The sequence below is a fragment of the Chionomys nivalis genome, chromosome 3 (assembly GCF_950005125.1).
Source record: "Chionomys nivalis chromosome 3, mChiNiv1.1, whole genome shotgun sequence".
NCBI lineage: Eukaryota > Metazoa > Chordata > Mammalia > Rodentia > Cricetidae > Chionomys > Chionomys nivalis.
In genome coordinates this window covers 24,121,015-24,134,382 of record NC_080088.1, presented here as the reverse complement: position 1 = coordinate 24,134,382, position 13,368 = coordinate 24,121,015, and positions in this window count along the sequence as shown.

Here is a 13,368-nt window from a genome sequence, read left to right as displayed (position 1 = left end):
CCTCCCCAAATCTACCTGTGATAGCTATTCTATTTCTCCTTCACAGTGAGATTCGTGTGTTGGCCTCCCTGCTTGAGCCCTTCTTGCTACTTAGCTTCTCTGGGTCTGTAGATTCTAGCCTGGTTATCCCTTACTTTAATGATCCACCTATAAGTGAGAACATACCATGTTTGTCATTCTGGGTCTGGGTTACCTCACTCCAGATGACATTTTCTAGTTTCACTCATTTGCCAGCAAATTTCATGATGTCATTGTTTTTAAGTTGAATAATGCTCCATTATGTAAATGTACAAAATCTTCTTTATTCTTCAGTTGATGAACATTTAAGTTGCTTCCAGTTTCTGTCTACTAAAAATAAAACTGCTATGAACATATTTGAGCAAATGTCCTTCTGGTATGATACAGTGTCCTTTGAGTATATGCCCAGGAGTGTGGTAGGTATAGTTGCATCTTTAGGTGGTTTTGATTCCAACTTTCTGAGAAACTGCCATGTTGATTTGCAAAGTGGCACATGTTTGCACTCCCACCAACAATGGAGGGGTGTTCCTTTTGTTCCTCTCCAGTACAACCTGTGAGCTGTCACTTGTGTTTTTGGTATTAGCCTTTCTGACAGATAGAATCTGAATCATTTTGATTTGCATTTCACTGATGGCTAAAAATATTGAACATTTCTTTAAGTGCTCCTTGGCCATCTGAGTTTCCTCTGTTGAGAATTCAGGTCTAGACCTGTACCCCAATTTTTAATTTGATTATTTGGTTTGTTGATATCTGTTTTTTGGGGTTCTTTATATATAATTTTGCATGTCAGCCCCATGTTAGATGTGGGGTTAGTGAAGACCTTTTCCCACTCTGGAGGCTCTCATTTTGTCATTTTGATAGTGACCTTTGGCCAGCTTCAGGGAGGGTTAGTTGCTTGTGGGCTGACTTAGGACTTGTCAAATCTTGCCAAGACAGAATAAGACAGTTTTGAAAATTTTTCCCGTCTCTGAAAATGGTCTTTTAGTTATTCTAGGCCTTAACCAAAATTGGTATTCCAACGTGTGCTAGCTAAATCCACATAAAACCTAAGAGGGTTTGGAAAAGAATTCTAGACACTAAAAAACAAAGTTTAGCTGCAATATGTTCTCAGATAGCTTTGCTTGCTGGCGGCATGCTGCAGCTCCTTTAAGATAGGTCTTCCTGATTCAGTAGTAAGAAAAATAAATGTGCAGCAGCAAGAACTCTGGCTATGGAGCATTTAAATAGGTTTTGTTGGCAGAGTGCTACAACTTGACTAATGGCACCATAGACCCTCTGTGTGCCTGAAAATGGAGCAATGCAAATGGCTCTCAGAAGCAGCAAATAGTCCAAATGCCACGTTGGACTATGAGGAACAAGCAGCAAAACTGCAGAGATGGTCTTAGCCATGCCTACTTAGCATTAAAAGGAAAAAAAAGTGTTCCTGGTCAAAAGACAATTACTGATACATAATAAAGATAAATTCAGATGGAAAAGACTTCTAAATGGGTCACAATGTTGGATAAATGTATGTAGAATTGGGAAAGGGAAGAAAAAGAGTATAGAGAATTTTAAAAAGAAGTAAATCATTTAAAAAATAAAGCACAATCTTTAAAGAGTCAGAGTACACACAGTCATAGATTAAAAGGAGTAAAGAAAGATAAACTACATAAAGATGGAAAATATACAGAGAGTCTGGATTATGTATATTATTGTGTTTTCTTTAAATTATTTGTCTGTGAAGAAGCTAAGTACAGAAAGACATTTCATTGTCTGTGTTGTTAAGCTAAATCTGCACAGGTATTTTAAAGGTATCATGTCTTCAGTATTTGGGTCTAAGTATATGTTGCTTTGGAAAAGAAATTCTTTTTTTCCATGGAGAATGAGAACCTGTGGATTCATTCTGGGCTAATGTGGTTTGATGGAGCAAGACCCCTCCCCCTCGAAAGTTTGCTGTGAACACCCCCAAAAATTACTTTGTCCAACAAAAACAACGAGAAGCAGTTTGGAGAGAACTACGCCCATATTTTCAAATAGTGTTTGTAAATGTTTATTCATATTGGTATGAATCTTAGCTTTTGGATACAAATTTAAGGTCAGTTTGTTTATAATTTTATTTCTACTCTTTATTAAGATATTGTGTTTGTGCAGCTCATTTAAAAATTTAATGTATAATTAAGAAATATAGGTTAATAGATAGTCATCCATAATAGTCTTTTTTTAGTCACTATATATATGTATCAGTTAGTTTTTAAGAACTTAGTTTTTTCCTGACAATGAGACACATCTGTTCCTGGCATCACCAATAACTTTAAGAGGAAAATAGATATTGAAGAGGCTCCTTGTGTAATTGGTTAGCCATCTGGGCAAGAACTGCTCTTACGTGGACTGGTTAATGTTATGCTGTATGAACTGGACCCACAGAGAAATGACTGCTGAACTTGCCTAAAGGTGAAACATTCCTTCAGGGTCCTGTTTCCTGAAAGAGTCTGCAGGATATTCTACAGGACACAGAAGAAAGTTACTGACAAATGGCCAATATAAGCCTAACTGCCCTTAAAATATCCTGCCTCATGGAAAAGTCTGCCAGATACTATGGGCCTATAGACTGAAGATGGGTACCAACATCTTCAAAGAGAAGAACTTTGAGTCACTGTCCAGGGAGCGATATGACTTTGTCAATTCTAGAGTTTTGGAAGTTGCTTACAATGCACTTTCTGTTTACTTAGGTAATATTATATACCTCTGGAGTCTTTGATGGAGTTGAAGAATAGATAGTTATAGTTTTCCTTAGTTATGATAAAAGATAAAGTAGATATAAATATTGTAACTATGATTCCTGCTAGAGACCTATCTTGTTATTTGTAATTTTACTGTTAGAGTTAAAACTTTCTTTTATATTTAACAGAAAAGGGGAAATGATGTAGGAAGTTGTTCTGTATATGAGTTGCTTTAATTTGTTAATGAATAAAGAAACTGTCTTGGCCTTTTGATAGGTCAGAGTAAAACTAGGCAGGGAAAACTATATGGAATCCTGGGAAAAGGAAGGCAGAGAAAAGATAAGCCATACAGTCCCAACAGAGACAGACACTGGATGGAACGTTGTCAGTAAGCCACAGCCACTTGGTGATACAATGATTAATAAAAATGAGTTAAATTAAGATGTAAGAGCTAGCCAATAAGAAGCTAGAGTTAAGTGGCCAAGCAATGATTTAATTAATACAGTTTTTGTATGATTATTTCAGGGCTGAGCAGCCTGGAACAAACAAGCGGCTTCATACAACAGTAAGTAGTGTCTTACTTTGGGTCTCTAGTGTGGCAGTGTCTTGCCTTGGATTCCTGGAATTAGCCTCTCCTCGGATTAACTAGAAGTCTTCTACTGAAGTGGTAGGCTGGAATATGGAGACCAGGGAACTGGGTTCATTCTGCCACTATTGGTCATACTTTAAAGAGTGGTAGCAGGAGGTAGGTGATATTTTACCTTGGGTCCCTAGGATCAGCTTGGTCTCTCTGGTAGAGTAGTTGGAGTTGTGGGCCAGAATATGGAGCCCAAGATAGAGGATGGCATTAAAAAGTTACAAAAACTCATATCTGGCTTATTTTTAAATTTCAATTTCATGAATTTTATATTGGTTTATACCTTCTGAATCATACAATACAGGTGTCTCTGTCACTCTTCTTGTTACAAGGATGATCATGGACAAGATCAGAGTGACCTCATATCTGCTCAAGGTAGTTGTTGGGCTGTTCTAGGTTTATGTATATACTTCATCTTTCTACATAGCTTTGCATGACTTTAAAGCTGTAATAAATACCTATAAATAGTCTGATTTTTCTTAAACTCTTGTGATGCTATTATAAGGACTACCACAAGAACTGTACTCATCTAAATAATTGGCAAAATCACTTGAACAAAACAATCCTTTGCCCCATGTACAGAAGCAATTATACCCATGGTGCCTTGATCCAAGAAATAGGAAGTCAGGTGGTTGAAAGAACAAGTGGTCTTACATTCTGCTGGTTCCATCTATGAATCATAATTGGATATCCACTACAGATGCTCCTTGTGACCTACAGCAGATAGGTTAATTGTTTCATGCCTCAGTTTCCTAATTTGTGAAATGTAGCATGAAGATGAAATCATTCTCTGTCCCATGGGGCAGAGCCAGAGTGAGGCTTCCACAATACAGTGTCAGGCACATGCTCAGGGAATTCTCACTAGATGCACCAAGCCTGGTTATTCTAACATGAGGAAGAACAGCTGGTTTAATATGCACACTGTTATTGGGTCTCACATAAAAATATAGGGAAATCAGAAATGTTCTAATTATTATCCTTGAGAATGATGAAACACTCAATTAAAAGACAGTGTTTGAAAATGCATATTTATGGACATGCTACCTCCAGCTATTAGCATTTTAGTCCAAATTTATAATAAATTTCATAAAAATTGTCCCACTTTATTTCTATTTTTATTGCAGTGTCTGTCACATGAATATATTGATTTTTGTGCCAACTTCTGTTCTTGTCACAATTTTAGTATGCAAATTAGCTTTTCTAAATTCAGCACTCTCGATGTTCCTACAGAATACATGAACACATGAACACGTCTCACAATTTGACCTTTATTTGTTCTAAGGGCAAGGCCATTTCAGGACTAAAATACATGCTTTTCACTAATATTTCAAATCCACTTTAATCTTTTATTAAACCCTTAACAAAATGTGGCATACACATTGAAAAAAACTGTCTTCAAATGTTTTCACAGAATGCTGGTAGTTCAAACATTTCATAATGGTTAAACAGAGACATTTATTGAGAAAAAACAAAACCGATTAAAGATAAAAAAAATAAAAGAACAAAACTTCAGGAAGAAAATTAAAGATAATTAATTACTTGTTTCCCATTTAAGCAGATGTTGATATATTTTATTTAATTTTTTTTGAGTTTATAGTCTGTTGTCTTGAAAAAGTACATAAAGTTTTGAGTGTATTTTAACACCATGTAGTTTGATTGAATATATTTGCTTTAAATTAGTCACTAGCTTGGAAGTTCTACAAAGGTAGATTCTTATAAATATTGCATCATTTATTTGTTTAAGTTTAGTTACTAAGTGCATTTACCTCCTTGAGTCTGCTTATATACATTTGTTTGTTATGATTATGTCCATGGTATCTGTGTGTATTGAGATATAGAACATTTTATTGTATCATTTTTTGTTGTTCAATGTGATAGTGGTATATTTTTGAGATTTATAGGTGATAATTTATTTTATCACAAGGGGCTATAATCTAGATATTAATTACTGAGTAGACTACAGATAATATTCATCTAATAAAAAATAAAAGGCTGCTTTTTCATCACTTTGTCAGAAATTTTCTACATTGTCTTCTAGAAATTTATTTTCTTGTATGTGACCTTCACTGAATCTGAAAGAAGTATAAAAGAGGATTAAAATCACAATAGCATCATAAAAAGAATTCTGTAAACATTAAAAACTAATTTTTAAAAGTTACTTTAACATAGAAAACATGTGTATAAATGTATGTTTTTTTCCCTTCTATTTTTGTCTGCAAATAATGTCTATGATTTCCTGTGGAATAATCTTCTTGTATATTGTAAAAATCTGTCACACTAATTAATTTAATAAAATGCTGATTGGCCAGTGGCCAGCAGGAAGAATAGATGTGGTAACAAATCTAAGAATGATGGGAAGGAAAAGGTAGGAGTCAGGAGTCACCACCCAAATGCAGAAGAAGGAGATAAATGTTCCATGTTAATAAAGGTACTGCCCCATGGCAGAACATAAATAAGAAATATGGGTTATGTTAAAATACAAAAGTTATCTAGTAATAAGTCTGCGCTATCAGATGAGCACTTACAAATAATATTAAGCCTCTGTGTCAGTCATTTGGGAACAGGTGGCCAAGACAGAAAAATTCTGACTAAAAATGGCACCCAAACATTTGGCAAGAATTTCCACATAAAAACAGAGAAAACTTTTTAAAAGTTTCTAAATGAACAGAAACAGAGACAAATGCAATTTCCTAGTCTTGCAGTCTCATGCTGACTGCAGTGCAGAGATGTGTCTCCTGTCAGCTGCCTGTGAGATGGAGCCAGTTATCAATTGCCATGAGCTAAGTGAGTTGTTGGGTTCTCGCAGTCTCTCACATGGCACACAATGCAGAAAGGCTTCTCCAAGCCACTGCTTGTGGGCTTTAGCTGACTGTGCAAACTCTGTCCTCATGCTGCGTGGAAACTTTGAAGTTTTACTCACTAAGACAGAAAAGGATTGTAAATACTCAAGAGAGATTCAGATGGGGAAAAAATTCTGAATGGGCTATCATGTGTAGTTGCTAAATGCATAGGAGAGAAAAAAGAAAGAGTATACAGAGTGTTAGATTAAAAAATACAGTTTAAAAATAATAAAGTTCTTTATAAAGATGTAAAGAAATATTTTTAAAAAGCCATGTTAAGATGGATATAAACAGAGAATTTGGATACTGTATGTTATTGTGCTGTCTTTGAATTGTTTAACTGCTAAGGAAGGAACAAAGCTGCTAAGAGACATTTGATCATAAATGCTTCAGGATTAGTACAACATCTATGTTTTAAAATGTCTTGATTTCAAAATTTAAGTAAAAAGATGTATTACTATGGAAGAGAGGGTATGCTTTTATTTCCACAGGAAATGAGAAGCTATGAATTTATTACAAGCTAAAGAAAATCTCATTTGAGAGAGGAAGATCCCCTGAAATCCTAAATACAGACATTAAAAAAATAAACCTAGAAGAACTACAAGACTTCTGCAACTGCAGAAGAATGGGTTTTCTCCTTCCCAGAATTCTCCTGTTCTCATGGACCCACCTCTACTTCCTGATTGGTTGTCCTGCCTATTCCCTTCCGCCTTGCTACTGGCCAATCATCATTTATTTAAAATATAATTGACAGAATATAAACCATCTTCCCACACCACTTACGCCTCTTTAAAAAAAAAGAACTCTGAATCTAATATCCTTTGTTTAGCTTTCTCCTGACGTTAGCCATAACAACTTGAAAACAATATTCTAAATGAAAATATCCATAGTCCATTTTGGGGGAGTGTGGGTGTAGTTTTCCAGGCTATTTCCTGCAGGTTAGGGGCACTGATAATCTTTTGTGAACCTAAAGAAAATTTAGAATTATCATCAAGTACTTACTCAAGTATCCTGTGAGGCTTGTTCATCTCAGGCAGAATCTGTTCTGGATGTAGAATTCAGACACCTGGGCCATCTGTTCCTACCGGAGATTTCTCAGGTGGTCTTCCTTGACTAAACCTATTTTTTCTTAACTCAGAATGAATCCAGTTTCCTGTGGAAAGAAAAGCAAAAACTCTTCTCCAAAGTAACATAGCTTTTGACTTCAATTTTGAAGTCAGGTTATTTTCAAAGTACCTATCATGGATTAATTCAGCACCATTTATAAACAAATATCTTTTAGCAGCTGTTGCTTCTTCCTCAGCATTCAAACAATTCAAAGAGAACATAATAACATACAGTATCCAGACTCTGTATATTTTTCATCTTTACATGGATTTATTTTAACCTCTATTTGATTTTTACTTTTACTTTTTGGCTTTTTGAGATAGGGATTCTGTGCACCTTTGTCCTGGAATTCACTTTATAGTCCAAGCTCTCCTTGAACTCACAGAGATCTCCCCGTCTCCACACCTTGAATTCACAGAGGTCTATCTTCCCCTGCCTCCCAAGTGTTGGGATTAAAAGTATGTACCACCAAACCCAATTACTCTCTTTATTATTTCAAGGACTTTAACCTCTTTCTTTACTTTCCCAAACTTGCATATATTTTTAACACACTGTAAACTATTTAAAGGTTTTCTTCATCTTTGAATCTCTCTTTACTGTATCTCTCTCTCTTTTTCTGACCACATGAATCTTTAATTTGCTAAACAATATGGGCAGGATTAAAGCCATGGCTTTGACCACTGGATCCAGCCCATTCCTTAGCTTTCTGAGATTCCAGACTCATGGCAGAGGTACTGGCTGAAGCCATGTTTATTGCTACAACTCTATGGCATTTCAAGGTCCCTGTCACCATGAGAAAACATGCAGTTAGCTTTTTATCAACACCATTAAAGTGATTATTTCATGGAAGGACCTCTCAAAAAAAAGCTGCAAGGTTTTGCAGTTAGAGCTTCCTAAAATGGCTGCAAAGGTTTTGCAGCTAAAGCTGAGTCAGGAAGCCCCTCTTAAATGAGAGTGCTTACCTCTAGCAAGCAAAGCCAATTTGAGAAAGTGCTCCTATTAATAAGTTGTGCTTAACTCTATTATTTTATGTCTAGAATTACTTCCCAAGCACTGTCAGGCTTTATGTGGATGCAGTTGTTCACGTGGGCACCATTTGTTGTTGGAGTGTCTGGCCTGCCCAGTTCCCACAGTCATTAAGTCCCAAAGAAATCACACAGAGATATACATTAACTATAAACGGATTGGCCCATTAGCTCAGGCTTCTTATTAACTCTTATAATGTATGTTAGCCCATTATTCTAGTATATGTTAGCCACATGGCTCCGTGCCTTTTTCAGTGAGGCAGTCACATCTTCCTTCTTCTGTGTCTAGTCAGGAATGCAGAGCAATGGGCTTCCTCCTTCCCAGAATTCTCCTATTCTCATTGACCCACCTCTACTTCCTGACTGGTTGTCCTAACTATACTTCCTGCTTTGCTACTCACCAATCCATTTGGTGAAAGGGAAACATTCATTCTATGTTGGGGATGTGCGAAGTCACAGAGCCACTATGGACATTAGTGTGGAGGCTCATCAAAAGCTAAAAATAGATATACAATATGTTGTATGATATCATCTATATCACTTTGAAGAATGTATTTCAAGGACTATATTTCTCAATACAGAGGTACTTGCCTATTCATATTCAATGTTATTCTATTCACTGTAGCTTTAGATTGCATCATATTGTAACCCCTAAAGTATATTTGTTCCTCTCTTCTTTGACAGTAGTATCTCCAGAAACTATAATTTCAAGATTTTTATGATCTTTCTTAGATATTTTCTTATGCTCTTAAACATATCTTTTGAATTTGAGGTCACATACCCCCCATAACATTTATCACATGTGTGTATGTGTATTCATGTTTGCTTTAATGGGAGCACAGTTATATGTGTAAGGGAGCATGGGTGTACATATGTGTGGGATATTCATGTTGGGAATCATCCAGCATTGCTCATCTACCTCATCCATTTAGGAAGGTCTTCTGAGTCAAACCCAGAGCTCACTTATACAGTGATTCATTTATGATAGACCTCTGAATCAAACCCATGGATTACTTATACAGTGACTCTTACTAATCAGCTTGCTTTGGGAACCCTGTCTCTGCATTCTGAATCTGAAATTACAAAGGGCCACTATACGCACCCAGCATTTATATATATTCTAGAGGTCTGGATATCTAAACTATGGTGGTCACCCTTTGATGGCAAGTGCTTTAACCACTGAGCTACCTTTCCATTCCAAGTGTGGTATCAATTTGCTTCTTATTTGACAAAATATCCCTAAGTGATTTTATACATATTCATATTTTATACCCACTATATGGACAATCAATAATTTATTGAGTTTCAGAAATATATATGGTATGTGGATGTTTGCATAAATATGTATATGCATATTTATTGTATAACTTAAACTAAATTTCTAAAAGAAAATTTGTTCTTAGAATTTTGAACTAAAATCATCACCTTTTTTATTTATTGTTAGAAAGTTGTTAAATAATGAGTTTAATATTTTAATTACTGAAATTGTATCATTTATTTATTCTCTACTTGTCCTCTTCAAGTAATCAGTATGAAAATCATTTCAACTCAGTATCCAAAAGAACATTGTATCTTGGCTTCTAACACCTGCTTAACAGATTTAGTATCACTGACTATTTGTCAGATATTCTTATGTTCAAGTCCAATAAAATCATTTCGCTACACCCATTAAATTTTGACTGTTATTTAATCACTGGCAATAACTTTTAGATTTATCTATTATAGTTTATGTTATGAAGTTTTCATGCATGTATGTTTGTGCACCACATGAATTCCTCTAGACCTCAGAGATCAGAAGAGCCTTTGGTTCTGAGCTGCCAGACATGTGCTAGACCTGAATCCTATGCAAGAGCAACAAGTGTCCTTTACTGTTGATCCATCTCTCTGCTCCAATTTCCAACTTTTTATTACATATATCTTATTCTATATTTATTATATATAATATACATATATATATATATACATACACACACACACACACACACACACACATATATATACACATTTGTGGAAAGCAAAAGAAAATATGGACTATGATTTTGGTGAAAAAGTTAGAGCCTGAGGTAATAGAGTGTTCAATAATGTCCAGACTTTTCATAATTTATGTTAACTCTTTGAGTTTTTGTGATCTTTAAAAGTATTAGGTGAGAAGACATTATGATTTTACAAGTTTTACATAGAAGAAAACTGAGGTATAAAAATGACAATTGGATCACCTATGATCCAACCTATAGAATCAGAAAAGAGTTTCTATCAAGTCCAGTTCCAGAGCTGAGATGCACTAAGTATTGACAATTATTGCAACCACTATCAGCAACAGGTTTTGTTTTCCTGATGAGTACAAAACAGCCTACCCATGAAGGTGACATACAGCAATGAAAGACAATGGTGGAGCTGAAGAGTAGTTAAGGGAATATGTTGCTCTTGTTCAATTCCCAGTGCCATTGTTGGGAAGCTCACAACTGTGGGTAACTCCAACTCCAGAAGAAACAAAGCCCTATTCTGGTCTCTAGAGAGAGGTACCTTCATGTGCATGCATCTGTACACAAATTAAATCAGTTAAAAATTTACATAGCATGTATAATATATACAATAGAAACAATTACGTTAAAGTAGAGAGAGGAGAAGCTGCTCTTGGAATAGAATGTGTAGAACGAAACAGTCATCTAAGGGAAACATCTTCTTTCAAGGATGTGTTGGATTCTAAAGTGATGAACAGAAAAAAGCTGTTCTTAAATGTTGTCTTAATTTTTCTTGAATGCAATCAGTAGTCTTTGAAAATCTAGCATTTTAGGCTTGTTAGGATGGGAGCTATTTTTAATAAACTCTTGGTTACAACATCTCAATATTTAATCATAGCATATCTTTTGCAGAAACAATAAAAAATAAGATCAACCAAATTTTCAATGTTTTTCAAGCACTTTATTTGCTACTAAAATTGTACAAGTAAATACAGAAACTGGAGTAATGTGTCATGTTATTTTAATAACTATTTCAATCTGAAGAGAATAAAGCATAATGAAGAACACATGTTTTCTTGATGCTAATGATATAAAGTAGTACAGTTATAGATAAAGAAATATACATAATTTGTACCAGATGTTGACATACTTTAGAATTAGTATCTAAGGACAAATACTTCAGGAAATATGTGGCAAGGTAACTGCATAGTTGCTACTGGGAACCCGCTATAGAAGTGTCTTTATGTTAGGCTTATTTTGGTTTCTAAGATAAAATTGCAATCTGCTCTCAATATTCTAAGCTTTAAAAAATCCACAGGTGAAACAGATCAGAAAAACGATTCAAAGTTGGGTCCTATAACCATATTTTTTAGTTTATTATTTCCCAATTTTTGGTCTTGTATAAAACTGACATCTATGAGCTCTCACTTGAGAAAAAAAGAGGAATCCCACATCACCTCTTTCTATGCTGTGATTACCATTAATTATTAAAGAAAAAATGCTACGGACCTATAGCAGGGCAGAACTTAGCTAAATGAGGTAAGTGAAACTGAGCTGGAAGAAGGAAGGCAGAATCAGGGGAGAAGCCATGGAGCAGTCACAAGAGACAGACATGTCAAAACTTTGCCAGTAAGCCACTGCCACATGTGGATACACAGATTAATAGAAATGGGTTAAATTAATACGTAAGAGCTAGCCAATAAGAAGCTAGACCTAGTAGACCAAGCAGTGATCTAATTAATACAGTTTCTCTCTGCTTATTTTAGAAGTCTGGGTGGCTGTAAAATGAACAAGCAGCCTTTTTTCAACAGTACAGTCCTTTCTACTTTTTATTAACATTAATTACATATTGATACAAATGTGGTATTTCATTATTGCATGGTTAAATAATATTGTATTTGTGTATGTAACATAGTTTATTCATCCATTCATATAATTTGCTTTGATCAAGTCTGTCCCTCATTTCTTGCCTATTCCTTTAGAACTGTTCTTTCTCAGTTTCCTATATTATTTTTCTTAAACCCACAGAGTCTTCTTAATGATGCTATTATGTACATATATGTAGGGCCATTTGCTGAACCTTCAGCAGCTTCTCAGGAAACTCAAATTGGAAGAAAGCTGAGTCTCCTTCTCCAGCCACCATCAGATGCCAGTAACTACTGAGACTTAGGTGAGAATGTGACCATCTTCATCCTCCATGCTGAAATTTTCTTGGCTTGATCTGGCATAGGTATTATCCACACTATCACTACTGCTACAAATTCATATGTACAATTGCTCTATTATATGTGGAAAATACCATTTCAGTATAATCATCTACAGCCTCTGGCTCTTGTAATCTTTCTGTCCTCAATTATGTAATGACCCTTCATCATGGACAGATGAAGTGTTATATTGATGTCCCATTTGGGCCTGAGGACTCCAAAATCTCATATGTCTGCATATTGATCAGTTGTAGGTCTCTGTAATAATCATCATTTAAAAACTGGTTTCTGGTAATTGTTATCCTAATTTATTAATAGGTCATTACGAGTCAGTTTAGTAATGAGTCCATATAGCTGAATAGTATAGGACCTATTATCTACCTAAAAACAGGTTCTTGACCCCCTAATTATACCAGGCATGAGTTCTATTTTGTGGAGGAATTATTCATGTAACATTCTTTTCATTATTACATCAGTGGACAGAACCTGTTAGGCCAGTTATTATTGTAGTTTTAGTGTTATTAGCTGAATAAGATTGGTAATTACTTTTCTCCCATGGTAGTGTGCATAACACCTATCAAACTGAAATTTTTCCAGTAAAGATGAAACTTACAGAGAGGTAACAACTTGAATTGGTGAGGATATAATTGAGATGGTGGGACTTACTACCTGAAAGAGGATCTTAGAACATGTGAACATTAGACAGTAAAAATGGGGATTCCTAGCTGGGAACAGCAAGAATGGTCCTCAGGTTCTCAGGTAGTGATGGTTACAGAAGGATTTTGGATTCCTATCTTGAAGAAGGGTCCATGAAACACATTGCTTTTAGGTAGTAATGATGAAGTTTCCCACATGGGGTGGTCCACAAGGCATACCT